This window comes from Miniopterus natalensis, chromosome 3 (assembly GCF_054644295.1).
Source record: "Miniopterus natalensis isolate mMinNat1 chromosome 3, mMinNat1.hap1, whole genome shotgun sequence".
NCBI lineage: Eukaryota > Metazoa > Chordata > Mammalia > Chiroptera > Miniopteridae > Miniopterus > Miniopterus natalensis.
Window position 1 is genome coordinate 71266710 of NC_142083.1, and position 12378 is coordinate 71279087.

The 12378-nt window shown below is 43.2% G+C and overlaps 1 protein-coding gene across 1 annotated transcript in view; it reads left to right on the plus strand.

Annotated features, from left to right (window-relative positions):
- Window positions 1-798: 798 nt before the first annotated feature.
- Window positions 799-12378, plus strand: part of MEGF10 (multiple EGF like domains 10) — a 155628-nt gene continuing 144048 nt past the window's right edge. The window contains exon 1 of the mRNA XM_016217801.2: window positions 799-1065. The gene's annotated coding sequence lies outside the window, so the exon portion shown is untranslated. The remainder of the gene's footprint in view (window positions 1066-12378) is intronic.

Consider the following 12378-nt stretch of genomic DNA (forward strand, 5'->3'; position numbering starts at 1 on the left):
GGGTCGTCCGGAGAAATTGTTCCGTGAGTAAGAGAAAGGTGGACAGTCGGAGGAGTAGATTCCGGAATTCACGTCCTGCCCTGTACACAGATGGAGAGAAGACTTTGCTTTTCACTTTTGATCCTCGGGTCTCCCTGGACCTCCTTGGCCAGTCGGCAGAGGGAGCCATTCCCCAAGAAATCTCCGCGAGGCCCCGCAGGGATTTTCTTGCGGGTCCGGGGAGTTCTCTTTCGGCCCCGCCTTCGTAAAGCGTGCTCCCTCCGTCCTACCCATCCCCCCAACTCCTCGCCCCACCTTCCCCACCACTTTGTCGCTGCCACCCACATTCGAGTACCTCTAGGTCACCCTCCCTTCGCCTCCCATTTGCGCTCCCTCGTTGGCACTGCTGGGGACCTGCAGTCCAGCCAGCTGGTCGCTCGGGTGCTGTCCCCAGTCCTTAAAATCCTCCTGCAGGGCGCAGAACACCTCCCGGGCTTTGACCCGGGGGCGCTCAGCTGAGCGTGGGTCGGGACGCAGACCCGCGCTCCCTTTGCCACCCGCCGCGGTGACCCCAGGGTTTGCCAACTTCGTGAGCGGGCCTCGGGCTGGGTCGGTCTCGGGCGGTGGAAGCCGCTCTAGCCGGGGCGACCCGCGGCCCGGGAGCGCAAGTCGGGCCCGCGGATCCTGCGGGCTGCCGAGGGGACGGCGCGCGGCGCCAAGCGACGCCCCCTCCGGCGGTCACCGCCGGGCGGTAGCAGCTGCGGCCGCGGCAACTGCTCGCATCCCCGCCCGGCTCGGGTTACTCCCCCTCCTCCAGCATCTCGGCCACACGGGGAAAACCTGTCACAAGTTTGCAGCGAGCACTTTCCGCCGCGCGCAAAACGGCGGACGTGGGAGCGTGCTGAGAGCGGCCCCCTTTCCCGCGTCTCCACCTTCGAACCTGAACCGGGACTCGCGAGTCTCCCCGCTCCTGGGACGCGTGGGAGGCCAAGCGCTCCGTGCGGGACAGACTTTGTTCCTCGGCTGGCGTTCGGTGAAAGCCCGGGGAAGAGGTTGCGTTGCGAATCTCAGGATCTCTGGACCTGGGTAAGAGTTGGGCCAACTCAATTCTGGCAGCCGCTGGACCTTGGCTGGAGGCTGGCTGGTGTGTTATGGCGGGGGGGGGGGGGGGGGGGGGGGCGCACATTTTCCTTCACCAGGGTACCCCCGGGCAGTGTGAGGGGGGGCGACATGGCCCAGTCTGGACTGTTTATGTCTCAAGGGTTGTTGTTATTGTTTGCATTTGATCTTGTTCCTTGGGGCTTTTAGGAACTTCTTGGAGTCTTTTTCATGGGGAAACACCCCCATTGTGCATTTTATTTTGCATAATTTCTGCCCTTGTTTTTTGCACTGTTTGTTCTATGGTGACCGGTGTCATAGCTGGGTGTAGAGAGGTTTGGGGGCAATCAGACTGAGAATGACAAATAATTCCAGCAGGACCCTTTCTTTGAGATTAGCTTTACCTCTCCTTTGGGATCTTGGACTTGTTTTCTAAACGTTTTTTTCTCCTGTACTTGATATTCAGAGGGTGCCAATAGACTTGGGATAGTTCCTCTTCCAGCGTTCTCAGCGTCCCGTAGGGGGTCAGGATCACAGGCTGGGTGACCCCAGAGGGGTCTCTTCCTTGTATGAATGCCTGGCTCCTCAAGGAATGTTGGGGGGGGGCATGTGCGTGGGGGGGATTCTTAAAGCCATAGTTACCGTACAAAGATAGATCTATCTCATGTTGGTCTTTTAAATTCCTTTGATCTAGGACTTTTACCCCTGGTTTAGGGAATTTTTCTTTTTTCTTTTCTGGAAGTAAGAATGATGTCACTGAGTAAATGAAGTATAATGAACATCTTTGGTGAGGACCCACACTCTTTAGGGGAAAGTTAAAGTTAGAGATTTGATTAGATTTGATTAGTCCAAAAGTTCTTAGGTCCCCAAAGCAGAGGAGAGTGACATTCCTTCATGGCTCTCCTTGCCCTTCTTTATATCCTGGGTCTCATTTTGTGTAGGGTCTTCTCAACTAAAGATGCTTCATTCCTTATAGATGAAAAGACTGGGGCCAGGTGATGTTCTCCAGAAATGGACTGCTCCAAGGGGTCAGCTTGCAGCGCACTTTTTGCTTTGCCGCTCTGAGGTCAAAGAGTTGAGTAGCTGATAAGCTGTGGGATCAGGTAGTCTGGAGTCATCTCTCAGTTCTGCACTTTCCAGTTGTGTGATTTGGGGGGTTACTTAACCTCTCTAATCTCATCTATAAAATCAGAATGATAATAACAGTGCTTACACACGAGGGTGGTTAAAAGGATTAAATGAGTTATTGCAGGTGGTGTGTTAACAAGCTTGGCAGATCATAAGCAAGTAAGTATCAGCTATGACTATTATTAAGCTAATATTGGTAAGTATTGCTGTATTAGGATAATATTGCTTTTATTAGCTATCAATGTGTAGCTATTATTTCTCTTTGGATGGCCTTTGAGGGCGGCGCTCATGTGGCCTTTGCTCCCACCTGGGACATGACATGTTGTCAAACTCAGCTTAGACATGGTCTTCCCATTGCTTTCTGTCGGGGCCCCTTCAGAGGAAAGAAAGTGCTTGTGGAAGGACTGGGATTGTAGAGGAGGGGTTGTGGTTGGATGCCAAAGGGTTATTGGGACAAGGCTGGCAGGTGGGAAATCTACACTTAATTTACAATCAGTAAACTACACTGCCTTAGAAACTCCTTGCATTAATATACTTCCTTTAACCTATTTTTAAGAGGCCAATCATTTATTCAGTAATTATTTATGAAGCATCTCTTACATGTCAAGCACTGCTCTAGGTTCTATGTTATTTGAGTTCATTAGTTTTATTTTATAAATGGAGATGGGCGAGTATTTAATTTAGCCCCATACACCCCATTTCAGGCATTTTAGGGCTTCCTGTGATACTAGTATCCTATAAATTAAGTCCCAAATACTTTTTAGCTACATTTATTTCAATACCTGCTAAAATGAAAAGCATGTGTCATTGAAGAATTGAACAAAATATTCAATATAACCTCTAGCAGGGTACTTCTCCCATCAGCTTCAACAAATGTAAACTTCTGTGGAGAGGTGAGAGGAAAGCTAGATAACCTAGTATTCCTTCTGGCTCTAAAATTCTTAAATTAGTGGCCTTACTTCAGTGATGGTTGTTTTTAAACCTCTTTGTTTTTCACATTTGTTTTGGGTCCAAAAGTATGTCCCTTCTATTATTGCATGTCAATCAAAGTGAGTGATGACACTAATAATTAATAAAAAAAGGGAAAGCATTTAGCTCCACTTGTATTTCATCAGCTATTCTCAGACTTTGGTGTATATCAAGCATGGAGGAGGCTTGTTAAAAATATTAGATTGAATTGTGAGAAATTGCCAAAGTTTGACCATTTGACCTACATAAAATGGCAATTTCATATCATTCAACCTAATGTGAATCCTAGCCCCCTCCGCCGTGGTTCAGATGCAGTAAGGCTTGGGTGAAATGTGAAAAGTCTGCAGTGTTACAAAAGTTCCCCAGATGATTCTAGTACAAACCTAAGTCACATGCTTATTTCGCAGCAGTGATTTTACCTTCCTCATGATTGTCTCCTTGGTCTAATAGCATATTTCTCAAATACAAACCTGGTCATGTCATTCCCTTGGTTAAAAACCTATGGCAGCTCCCCAGGTGGTGAGCATTAATGTCACCCAGGTGCTTATTGAAAATGCAGATTCCAGGGCGGTACCCCAGATGTAAGGGCCAGAAATCTGCATTTAGCATATACCCTAGTGAATCTGGTGGAGGTGACCTCAAATCACTCTTGGAGAAACACTGACTTAAACCATAAAGACTAACCTCTCTGACATGATACAGGCGGCCAGGCTGGCACTGTCTTCTCTGGTTATTTCTCTGCTTCCCTGTTCCCCAAGTGTCTAAGCCCCACTGATCTTGATCTTTTTACTCTTTCTTGGAGAATACGTTGACTGCTTTCACTTGTCCCTGACCTAGCTGTGTATGCCGTTCCTGTCACAAATGTCTTTGCCCCTCTTCAGTCCAATCAATGGTTTACTACCCATTTATCCTTCAAGATAAGTTCAGATAAGACCTCCTCTCTGAAATGCTTTCTAATTCACATAAACTTAGGGATGTCTCATATGGGCCCCGTTCTACTTTGTGGATAGCTTTAATATCCTCTATCATATTGAATCAACTGTGTTGGCTGTCTGGAGACGCCTCTGATGATCATTTCTTATTCGAAGCCTTTATCCGAATGGCTGCTGGCACATAGTAGTTACATAATAAATGTCTAAAAGATGTAAGGGAAGAACGAATGAATGAACGCTAGTTGACATTTTCTCAGCACGCCAAGTATTTGGGACAGTCACTGTGTACAGACTAAGGGTGGTGGAGCAGCCAGTCAAGAATTTACAATTTGGCTAGACATAGTCTACAAAGTGAGTAACCTGGGGCAGAAAAAGGACAAGACAGAATATCCTAAAAAGACTCCTGAAACACCAGATGCCACTGAATTAACGTTACGTGTTTAACTCTATGGCAGGAGTATGAGTTTATCACACCTTTGGGATGGTGTTAGTTGTGAATGACAGTGTCAGGGCACTCAAATGAAAGTGCCAATGCCAATAAAGATAAACAGCTTTTGCCCCATGCTTTTCAGTTTATAACTACCTTTGTATTTGTTTTTGTGTTTGATCGAAAACATGTGACTCGTTCAGTACTGTTTTTCCCACTTTAGCGCAGGGTGCATTTCTAGAAATTGATCCAAAGATTGTGCAAAAGCCTGCATGTTATAAGGTATGCTGGCCCTAGAGGGCCAAATGTATTATAAAATTTCTAATTATATCTTACCATATAGACACAACATTCAGTGTTTTTACCCCTTTAATTTTTTCCCCCACACTCTATAATTTTGATTATTTTATCTGAATAACTGCTGACCTGTTCAAATTCAATAAATGTCTGATTCTGACTAAAGATTTCCCATTTTTGGCATGACTGATAACTTCCATCTTTATCTAACTTATATTAAGTTGACGAGACAAGAATTTCCTATAATTACTATTAATTTTTTTATTTAAAAATTTTTTAATTTCCCCCTCGTTTTTGGTAATAATGGCAATATGCAATAACATTTGAACAAATGAACAACAACAACAAAAAATTGCAGGGCAATGACACAGATGGTGATGCTGCAAAATGTAACTTTTAGCTCATGGGAAGCTCCACCAAAAAATAAACAACATCCAGAAAGTTCATTCACTGGCTGATGTATGAGAGTTACAGTGACATAGGGCAGGAAGGTAACAGCATTAATGGGTGTAGTACAAATGTCCAGCTTGTTTGGACTTCAGACAAAGCAAAATTAACTACCTGTGATCCCAGTTTCTCAAGGATACATATCCAGTATTTCATTCTAAAAACTAGCGTAGTTGTAAGAATTAACCAAGATTCATGGGGTTCTGTTAATTTATCTTCGTGTTCAATTCTGTTTCCAAAATGAACTTTTGAAACTTTAATTTAATCTTGCATCTGGCTGTACTTTTGTAAGTTTCTTACCTAGTCTCCCAATGTTTTCATTCATTCATTCTCTCTATCTGAATTTCCCAAGATTTTGCATTTCTCATCTCTCTCTTCTCTTCCCAATTTAATATTATTTTTCATTGGGATCATTCTAACTATTTTAAAAAAATAATTATTGCAGAGGATTCATTTAAAGCTCTTAAGGGGATTTCTCACACTGTGAGGATGAAAATAAGATACAAACTATTGTTATTTTACTTTACTCAACTTTATTTGCAAAATTGCAAGTCGTCATGTGGATGTTACTTGATAATGCATACTCTGTGCCATTAGTCAGTCTGAAAAGTGTGAATGTGATAATATATCCTGTTATTATCGAGGTTCATTTCTAGTGATTTCCTCTACTGCTTCATTTCCAGTGATTTATACTCCCAGATAAACTATGTGAAGCATTTCAACCACCTCAATTTCCTACTCAGAAGGCAATAAATTGCACCCTTCCCCCTTTCTAAGACAAAGAAAACAGTATTTCAGTATGGAAAGGCTCATCTTGGTAGGTACATGTGCAGGATATTAGCATCTGTTAAAGACATCTCATCTTTGCGAGCAAGGAGGCCCCATCGTAGAGTGACTAAGTGCCTTGTCATTAACATCCTGGCTGACCTGGATTTGCTGCACAGATCTGGTTAGTTCTAAAACCTCGCCACAGGTGACCATTTCCAGAAGGGATCTTTTAAATACCTTCTAGTAAAGAATCGTGTTCGTCTTTTTTAAAAAGTAACTTTTGATGGCAAACCGAAAATCAAAACACACAAATTTCACTTGTTCCTCACAGAACAAAATAGAAATAGGAAATCTTTCTTTTAGACCCAGGAGATTATTTCTATAATCAAAATGAAAATTATTAAATATCTGTCTTCATAGATATGTTCAGAAGAGTACTTTATTTACTTATTTATTTATGGATAAGGAATCCATGACAAGATGTTCTTTCAAAAAGTGATTGGTTTGAGTTTTATTTTTGCTCCAACAGTTGTTCATTAGGTGTACAGGGCATAAGGATAAATACTATGTGGAATTACCAAGATACCTATCTTTAAAAAAAAAATAAAGAAAATACACCTGACTGTGTAAGGCTGGGTGTAATAAAGACCAAGTGGGGAGATCCGAGAGCTCGTTCTAGAGAGAGGGCTCCATGTGCTCGGAGATTTCCTGAAAGCATGGGGCCCTGAAGGACAGAGGATTTGAGTAGATGGGGGTATTTTATATAGGGGAGTGAGCTCGGCAAACATATGGCAGCAGGAATTTGCAAGACATCTTCAAGCAGTAGTGATTAAATCATCCCACAGGAGGGGTGAGTTAACGTTTGAAAATCATTTTATGACAGCCGCGCATGGGGCTGTGGGACTGGACTCTGCCTGTTCCCACAGCTCCGTGGGCATTAAAGGAGCCCCTCATATTACACTGCTATTATTTGACTATATGGACCAGATGTGGTGTGGGCCACCCTATGGAAGTTCAAGCAAAAACTGAGCCCCCATTCCATGCAAAGGTGCAAAATGAGAAAACTTTTTCTTTCAGCCACTATGGGGCTTCTTGGGTGTGGGGGTGGAGACAAGGCTCATGTTTCTGCCAGCACCATCTAGTTCTGTTTTTGTTTTTGTTTTTATTATTTTATTATTATTATTATTTTTTTTTCATCACCATTTATCCCCCATACCCTCCTTCACCTCCACCCTGCAATCACCACGCTGTTGTCTGTGTGGCACCATCTAGTACTTAATTCATATTTTCCCTTAAGGAGTTTAATTTAAAGATGATCTTCACATATTACTGTACTATCTCTTTTAGCACAAAGTGGTCTACCCCACCCTGGATATCACTTCACATCTCCTTTACTTCATAAAATATCACCAAACACGTGGCTCTGAGTGGCTGACTTTTAAGGCTTGGGACTATGGAGGAAGCTCGCCTCTTAAAACGAAATATTAAACATGCTAGTTTTTAAAAAGCTCTTGGCCCATCCCATCACTGGGAACTTCCATTTCTGAAGGCCATTCTCACCAGCCACCCTTTTCCGAAGGCTCCAGCCTCTGCCAGGTTGCTCCAGCACTCTCCTTTCCCTGCACCTCCACCTCCCTCTTCGTGACCCGCCCCCACTGTTATCTTATCATTGTCATTATTTAATTTCCTGTCTCATTCCTCACATTCCTTGGTGCCCTCATCCTCTCACTTATCTTCTCCCCAGGTGTTCTCCCCACAGTAAGACTTGATTACCATGGCATAACGTATTTGCCCTTTCAGAACTCCCCCCATCTCCTGTATACCCCTTGAACAGATAGAAGTGTAAAATCAGCCCATTGGTGAGGCTAGGAAAGCTTGAGGCCTCTCTTTGGTCTATGTTTTCAAACTTTAGAGACCTGAGAGTCGCGGGCAGATACTGGCTCTCCTCTAATGGTTTGGATCCAGTGGTGGTGCAGTGGGGCCCAGGGGTGTGTGTGTTTTTGACGAGGTATTCTGAGCAGCTGGTCCATGGATGCACCATAACCCTTGTTAGGGCTATATTGCTCCATTTAGAAGGCACAACATTTCTTTTTTTCTCTTTTTAAATATTTTAGTGACTTGGTCAGAGTGGGTCACAGAGAATAGGCTGGTCTGTGAGAACCCGTGCCTCTCTGTCTCTGCTTGGAGGGACAATGGCTGTAACACAACGCTGTTCATGTGACAGCCCGAGAAAGGGGCCCATTGTTCGGGGTTGGCTGATGCTCCCTTCTGCTCTGGCCAGCCATCCAACTGAGCGTGGTAGCCCCAAGGAAACAGACACACTTGAATCAGAGACAAAGAAAGGAGGTCAAGGCCTTTCACAGTTAAACTACTTGCAGCAATGGGTCAGAGGTAGGATTTGGGAAGGAAAAAATTAATTCTGTGGAAGCATCATTAATCTGCAGGTTTGGGAGCATGAGACACGGCGTTAAGGGAACACAAGTCTATGAGAACTCCCAGTTGATCTTTGGCCAAGGAAGAATTGTTTCCTACTGCGGCCGCCGATTTACCTTATGGCAGAGTTTTATTATTGATTTTAAAAATAAGAAAGATCTTTCTCTGTCCCTGATAGGCAAAGGCACATTTCTCAGCCTCTTTTCTCCAGGTTCACCAAGGGCAAGTATTGGCTCTGAAAGCCCACCTAACTCAAAGGCCCGTGACCTCAGAGAATGGTTCTTTGTTCTGGGTATAGTCATCATATATGTGTGATGTATTAATAATTTCCTTTGGAATCTAGATTCAGATATCAATTTTGATGCTGACAATTTCTTTTGAGATTGAAATACGGTTAAACCTATTCGAAAGTGATTGATCTATCTGGAGTGAGGTTGGGGTACTCCCCAGATGTCATTTAGACACCACTCCTCACCCATCCTCCAAACTGGATTCCAGCCCTGGAGGGAAAGGGTTGCACACTTCCTGTAAAGATCTAATCCGGAGCCCGACAATTAGCTACATTCTTTGTGTCAGAAGAAGATTCAACTCCAAGGTCATAGCCTCAGTGAAGGTCGCAGACTTCTTGCACAGGATTGTTCTTTTAGCCTGATTAGTCCCTTTATAAAAAAGTATGTCATTCATTCAGCCTTTGCCTCTGGGTTTCTTTCAAAGGGAAACTTAGTCCCTAGTTCCTGTGAATATTTGTAAGTGGCTTTCAAAAAAAAAAAAAATTTAGGCAGGGTACAGCCTTGAGTGATGCAGAGTGGAGAGAGCCTTTTCTGGATGTAATGGGTTGTAGAAAGCCCATCTACAGGGTGCAGGCAGCTGGTGCTCATTGCCCTAGGAATCCTTTTGTCTCTGAGATAAGAGGTTTTCTGATTGGCAGTATTAGGCTTTTTGTACCCAGGAGAAGGCAACATGTGATTTGCTTGAGGTCACTGAGAGCTTCGCGTAATTAAGTCTGTCGTTGCACCTTGATTATAGACTATCATTGTAAATCCATTAAAGACTGAGAAGCAAGTGGATTGCAGAGAGGCAAGTGGCTTTATTTTCTTCATTATGTTTCCATTCCCCTCTTCCCTTGCTGTTTGTTTACACTTTATGGAGTGGATATTTGGTTTTACCAATGACATGGATGCTTTAGAAGTGGCGAAGGGAGAGAGGAGACTGTTCTTCGCAGGTGGCAAAAGGATTGTATTAAACACGCTCCAGATTAGTTAATTTTCGGTTCATTTTCATTAAGCCTATTCATTGGGCTCTATTCCTGTGATTTAGAGAGGCTCTCTCCTCAGCACTGTGAGGGACGAAGACTGTGCTCTCCTTGAAAAAATAGGGAAGTGATGTGTTGTCTTTTATTCCCAAGTAGGACATTTAATACTAATGCTTTTTAGGCATAAGATCTTTGCTGGGACTTAGTCTTGTGTCAGAGTGAAGGCCCTCCCCCAGAGGCTTCTGGGATGCTAACACTGTTTTATTTCATCTGGGTGCTGGTTATGTGGGTGTGCTCATGTGAAAATGTATCGCGCTGTTTAATTTTTATTTCTCTTCTTTTTTTGGTATGTATTTTATACTTCAATGAAAAGTTTAAAAAATTTAAGATGTCATGTTTAATGTAGAATTAAAGCTCTCACCCAGCCGGTGTGGTTCAGCGGTTGAGCGTCGACATAGGATCCAGGAGATTTGGGTTCGAATCCCGGTCAGGGCAGATGCCCGGGTTGCGGGCTCAATCCCCAGTCAGGGGGCGTTCAGGAGGCAGCCGATCAATGACTCTCTCATCATTGATGTTTCTCTCTCTCTCTCCCTTCCTCTTTCTGAAGTTGATGGAACATTAAAAAAAAAAAAAGCTCTAGCAGTGAGGAAAATTAGAAATTCTGGGAAACCCAACTGTCACATAATTTGGGGCCTGGTGAGGCTGGGAGGGCCTGGAGCTTTAAATATCCACAAGTTCGTCCTTCCTTTCATAGCTGGAAGAGCTTTATGTCAAAAAGTGTGGACCAACATTATCACAGTTGATTGTTTTACTTTTTTAGACAGCGAATTTAGTGCCTAAGAGATCAACAGTGTTAGCAGAGCCCCACTCTGTAGAATCTAAAACAGAACCACTCTTCCAAGTCAATCAACTACCAAATCTCATTTCTGCACTCTTCTCTCCTTCTATCCATTGTGATCTGTCCAAAACAATCAGAAAAAGACTTTATGGATTATAGATATTTTTCTGAAATTTTAGATGACATCTCTCCTGAAGTCTAATATTGGAATGCTTTTACTTTTTTTCTCTTATTTTTCTAACTGGGACCAGAGTGATATGAGGTCTTTGGCTCATCTCTCTCACTTATTTCTGCCATCACTTGCTGAGCTCCACAGTGAGCCCCAGGAGCAGTACCTGTGAAGCTGGACCAGCCCTATAAGCAAAACGATGCTTGTGGCAAGAGAGCAGCCTATGGTCCCTTTTCTATCTGGAGGACACCTGTCATCATCAGTGTGGATCATTGTACTTACAGAACATCCCAGCTTGCTGTTATAATATGGAGCTGGTAGACTCAAATGAAGAAAATAGGAGCTTTTTTTTTCTGAAGGGGAATTTGGAAAGCTTGGCTTTGAAATGGTGATAGCACATCTGTTCGAGGTGTGGGCATCCATTCTGTATGTTTCCTTTGGGTGTTGGACTTAAAGGTTAACTGTTGATTCATATGAAAACACGTCATCAAAGTAGTGAGTTGAGACAAGATTTTGATGGTCTGAGTCTACTCCTGCTTTGTCATTTACCATATAAAATGTGACAACCTGGGTCGGGACCCCATCTCTGTCCCTTAAAGCTTCAGCAGGAGACCTAAGCTCTGTAAGCCTCTTTTCATCACCTGTGAAATGATTACAGTGTGAACTTTAAAGAGTGTTACATTTAGCATAGTGGTAAACACATAATGAGCACTCGATGAATATTAGTTATCATTATGACATCAAAGAATGTTAAAATAGTGAAGAATTTTTTTTAAACTTTTTTAAAAATCCTCAACCAAGGATATTTTTTCCATTGCTTTTCAGAGAGTGGAAAGGGGGGAGAGAGAGAGAGAAAGAAAGAGAGAGAAACATCGATGTAAGAGACACATCCATGGGTAGCCTCCTGCACACCCCCAAAAGGGGCTGGGGATTGAACCTGCAACCAAGGTACATGCTGGAATCAAACCCAGAACCCTTCAGTCTGCAGGCTGATGCTCCAACCACTGAGCAAAACGTCCAGGGCCGATAATGAAATGATTTAGAGTGTGGGTTCTAGAACCTGACTCTATGAATTTGAATCCTGGTTTGCTGTTACTCTAGACTGCTAGTTTCTGTATCAATTATGTGGGGATGATTATGGTAGCTCCCTAATAGAGTTGTTATGAAGAGTAATTGTTATAATAAATGAAAAAGACTTAGAACACTATCTGACATATGGTCAATGCTCAGTAAGTGTTCTTTATTTGTTTGTTTGTATCTGATTGATTAATTTCTACTCAGAGATTTGTCTAGGTCACTTTTTAAAATTCATTGAGGCTATTGCAGAATTCTGGTGTGTTGCATCTCAGGTCTATGCTCTCTTTAATATGCCATATTATTTTGTGTATTGAACTTGTTGAACTCACTGGCATACATGCTTTCATGATTCAGGAAAACAGCAAAGTTTCTCTTTCTAACAAACTACAGGACTGCTATTGGCTGGGCAAAAGCTTCCAGATAATGCTTCCTCTACATTCTGAATCAAGAAGCCTTTTTAAAACTTTATCTGAGCCGTACTGTCTGTATTAGGAGTCTGGTGATAAGGAATGTGGTGGATGCCCCAGACCTTAGCACATCTAGTCTCCCTCTGGAGACACAGCC